The 4,696-nt window shown below is 32.7% G+C and overlaps 1 pseudogene; it reads right to left on the reverse strand.

Moving 5' to 3' along the window:
* Nucleotides 1-5: 5 nt before the first annotated feature.
* Nucleotides 6-1,374, reverse strand: LOC133796105 (cysteine-rich receptor-like protein kinase 25; annotated as a pseudogene).
* Nucleotides 1,375-4,696: the final 3,322 nt, after the last annotated feature.

Consider the following 4,696-nt stretch of genomic DNA (forward strand, 5'->3'; position numbering starts at 1 on the left):
ACTTACTAAGTCCCAACTATTGTGGCAGTATTAGCTTGACTTTCAGTTCCTGCAAAAATCCTTGTCATTCCAAAGTCTGAAATCTTGGGATTCATATTCAAATCAAGTACTATGTTACTGGCTTTCAGGTCTCTGTGGATGATTCGAAGCCTAGAATCCTCATGAAGGTACAGAGTTCCTCTTGCTATTCCATTGACAATCTTAACCCGTGTGTCCAAGTGCGAGAAAAATGCAGTTTAGAGTAGGAAACATAAGTATACATCTATAATTTAGTATGATGATACAAGGTCCTGAAGTCAGAGGACTTCAGAGAAAAGAATGTATACAAATATTTATATTATTACCAAACAAAATGATGTCTAATCTGCTGTTTGGGAAGTATTCATACACAAGTATCTTTTCCTTTCCATCTACACAGAAACCCAAAAGCTTGACATGATTGTTATGTTGAAGTTTCAATATCAGTAGAACTTCATTAGTGAATTCTTCTGAACCTTGCTCAGAACATATTGAGAGCCTCTTCACTGCCACTTCCTTTCCATCTCTTAGTGCCCCTTGAAAATAACCATTTTGTTTTTGTGTAATCCTATATTTGTTGACTTCCTTTTCAGATTGAAAAAAGATAATAAATAAATACTATATTAATTACCTTGTAAATATGGCCAAAACCACCCTCTCCAAACTTGTTTGAATCAGAAAAGTTGTTAGTAGCAATTTTTTATGGAAGCCAAATCAATGTATGGAAACTCCTGATCTGTTGAATCGTCTCTATGGATGTTCTTATGAGAAATTTTCTGGAGATTTTCATTATTCCCTGAATAAGGAATCAAGTTGTCGATTAAGTAGAGAACAAAATTAAAAAATAAAAAAGACAAGAAACTTGCTCTTAGATAAACTTGAACAACATCTTTATTACTCTTTTTGTGTCTTATGTTAAGTGCATAGTAGCAGGCATATGAACCAAGAACTACTATCACAAGACATGATATAACAACAGCTACCAGTGCAAATTTCCATCTTTTATTTCTTCCATTATCTGTAATTCAAATCAATCAATTAGATAATATCTCTCTATTTCTTTTTCACATCAGCTAGTATGTAAGAGAAAAAAGAAAATGAAACAAAAACAAGAATCTTTGTGATGAATAATTAAGAACCTTCTCCATTCTTATTATTAGCCATAGAACATGATTCACCCATATAAAACGCATACAACTCATATCTCAAGTAGCAGCTTCGACTAAGAAGTCTAGCTCCAATTGAGTAATAATAAGCATCCAAAATTTCTTCTGTGGCACTTCCAAGACATTTCTTACAGTCATCTGGGGACAAGTCTATAGTGCATTGTACTAAAGCGTATACAGTACTATCCATATGTTGGAGGTTATTCTGAAACAGACTAAATCAGTATAATAGCTTTTTGATGCAAGGATAGTAGCTTTAGTTTCTTATTCCTAGATGTTGTTTCTTAATATTTGAGTTGTTTAAAATATGGTTTGAGTTGTTCCTTTCTGGGCAAGTGTTTTTTCTCATTAGTTTTTGTTTTAGTGTGTTTTTGTCTCATCCCATTACACTCACTTTAGCTCTTTTTTCTCTGTCTTGGACTAGTTACATTTGTTGAGTTCATGCAAAAAAAATTCAAATTTTGCAGCTGCAACTATTCTGTGAAAAAGTGATTGTTTGTTAATCAAAATATCCAAAATGTATTGTCATGCTCAATATTTTTGTTTATGAATGTCCTAAAATTGTGCCTAAAATATAGCTTCCAATTTTGTTTCGGTTTAGGCTTCTTGGCTCCCTTATTTTCCTATCTTTTTTCAACAAAGATTAAGAAGATTACTCAATTTACTATTCTCCAATCTAAAACATTTTTACTCAACTTACAGAACATGTGTTCTGGGATGTTATTGTTCTTGGTTCTTAGCCTGCAACTGAAGCTTTGTTCTGCTTTCTTATTGAAATAGCTTTTATAAAAAAAAAAAAAAGGAACAGGAAAATTTAGGGACTTATGGATGCCATGCACTATATGTTTTATGATGGCATTAAGATAATGAAAACCTTGAGGCTCTGGAGACCAACATTGTTAAAAAAAAGTTCACTAATCATATGAATATATTTTTATATGGGATGAAGATCTGGGAGTAGAGCACTTTAATGGAAACAAGTAAGTTTCTGTTTGACCATTCATTTTTCTCCATTGAATCCCTTTATTAAATGATTCTTCCAATGGACCATCATAATTTACCAGGTACATTGAGCTGGTTAAGAAACATGGTTTGGAGATCTCTTAACCTGGTACATTAAGGTTGTTTATCAGCTTTTTTACACAGTCAGGAAAATTATAATTGTATTGGATGAGATATTGGTATGTGCATTGTTTTCAATATTTGATTTTTACTTATAAAATGAATTAAATTCGTGTTTGGATGGTTTGAGCTTTTATGAATTGAGTCACAAGAGCCACTTGCATGAGATAGAAATTGTACTATCTATTTCTCAACTTTCGACATAAAATCAGAGCTAATTAATTCTTAGCATTTCTGTTCATTGTAATCTTTCTGATTCTTATGCTAGTTAAATATAAACATGAAAGCATACTTACTGTTAACTGCGGCCAGTGGAATAATGCAGATAAAGCCTCTCATAGGACCAACAAAGCAGATCATGAAAATTGGTGTGAAAAGTTATGACTGGCATGAGCTTTTCCCAAAAGGTTTTCTCTGTTCCTTTGTATATAGTTTGTCCAAAAAAATTAATCAGAAACCTGGTATAGCTACTAAATCTAACCCCAAAAAAAATTGCTTCTCTTGCAGTACAGAATAATGCTGGTGCAATAATTGCAGTATGGGCTCCTATAGTAGTTGTGAGTATTGTTTGTCATACTCACTTCTTGATAATATCTGCACTAGTTATAGAAGCCCATCTTAGTTTAAATTTATTAATGACAAACACTGTAAAATATCTTGCACAAAGAATTAGGGAAGAAGTTAGAAGCTTAGTTTATAGATCAACCTGGTCTAGCATAAATGCTTGACACATTATTTTATTTCTACTTTACAGGTATATTTCATGGACACTTAGATATGGTATTCTGTATTATGTACAATATTTGGTGGACTTTATGGTATTTTTCATCACCTTGGTGAGGTAAGCCATTTCTTCTATATATTTCTCACTATTAGAGTACATTGGCAATGTTTGGTGTGCTATAAATCCGGATGTTAGGAATGTTGAGAAGCAGATTCCACACCTTGCCATCAACATTTGATACTTGTCTGATTCCCCCTTCATCAAAAAATGACAAAAAGGGGCGAAAATGTTTCTTTCAAAACATATTTCATGTGGTATACAATTTTTATGTTTTTTTTATTAATCTATATTTTTTAATGATCTCCAGGTTCGTACAGCAGTCCAATGGCTAGAGATTTTAGTGGTCGGTTGCCTCCGAGCTCTGCTGGATACCCAGACCATACATAGTATGGGTTAACATCATCTTCTCTACCAACTCAGCATAGCCAACCTCCTCATGTGCCTAGAGGTCCTCCTGGTGGAATGTATCAGAGCTTACCGCATTATTATTGAGGTAAGTTTTGGTTTTTTTCGTTGATATGTTACTTTAGAAGAGTGACCTTCCCTGTGTTGCCCACACCCCAAATTTTTATTTTGTTTATGATTTCTTTTAAAATGTATGTCATCTATGTTCGTGCTAGTAGGTATGTCTCTGTGGTTTGCTTTAGAGGACTTGTAAAATGTTTTTTGATTTCTTATGGAGGACATGTCGATTTTTTTTTTTAAAGTTCTTTCTTTCTGTATAAATTGGCTGCGTTTTATTTTCCTGTTACTAGCACAAGCTCTCTGTTTTGTATGTTTGATTCTTGATTACTGGTTTGAGTTTAAATGGGTATTTGCTTCAGGTGTATGAGAAGCTTCTTGGGAGCCAATGCTTTAAATGCTTGTGGTGGTTTCGTGAAATGTAGAGAATGAAATTCTTGAATATATTATATGGACTACTGAAAAAATTTTGCTGGTTCACTTCATCTGTCTCTGTATTGCCTTCTAGTTTCTTTTAAGGATCTTGATATTATATTATTTGCTTGTAGAACTTATTTTAAAGCATAGTAGAGCTTTTCTAGTAAACATATTAATTGTGTCATATGCGTACTTACTATACATAATGACTACTGTAATGCATGTTGATGAATTGGATTGCTTACTTATTTATAATGGTTATATTTGATAATGGTTGAAGCGTGTCTATGAGTTTGATTTGCTATTTTGTATTGCAAGTAGCTCTGGCTGATTTTCTTTTCTTTTCAGGGTCATGTATAGAATTAAACTTAATATCAAGTAATAAACCATAGATCAGTTTTTTTGAATTTTTTAATTGAATTTGACAAAGTATCAGGATTTTAGTTAATCTTGTTCAAATTAATCATCATCAACTGTGGATAATGGTGTATTTTATACTTGCATTTAAAGTTAACTGTACATGGAAAGCCTCTTGGACCAGACTTTATGCGAGTATGGGTTGATGCTGATAGTGTTTGGTTTCTTTGTTTGCTTTGGTGTAGTTGTGAATTCATTATTTTGTATGTGGTGTCCTCTCTTGGAAATAATTTCCATAGCATTTTTCTTGAAGTAATTTGTGATGCTAGATAATAACAATATAATATTTCTTGGTTTATTTTGCAGATGT

The sequence above is a fragment of the Humulus lupulus genome, chromosome 8 (assembly GCF_963169125.1).
Source record: "Humulus lupulus chromosome 8, drHumLupu1.1, whole genome shotgun sequence".
NCBI classification, from domain to species: domain Eukaryota; kingdom Viridiplantae; phylum Streptophyta; class Magnoliopsida; order Rosales; family Cannabaceae; genus Humulus; species Humulus lupulus.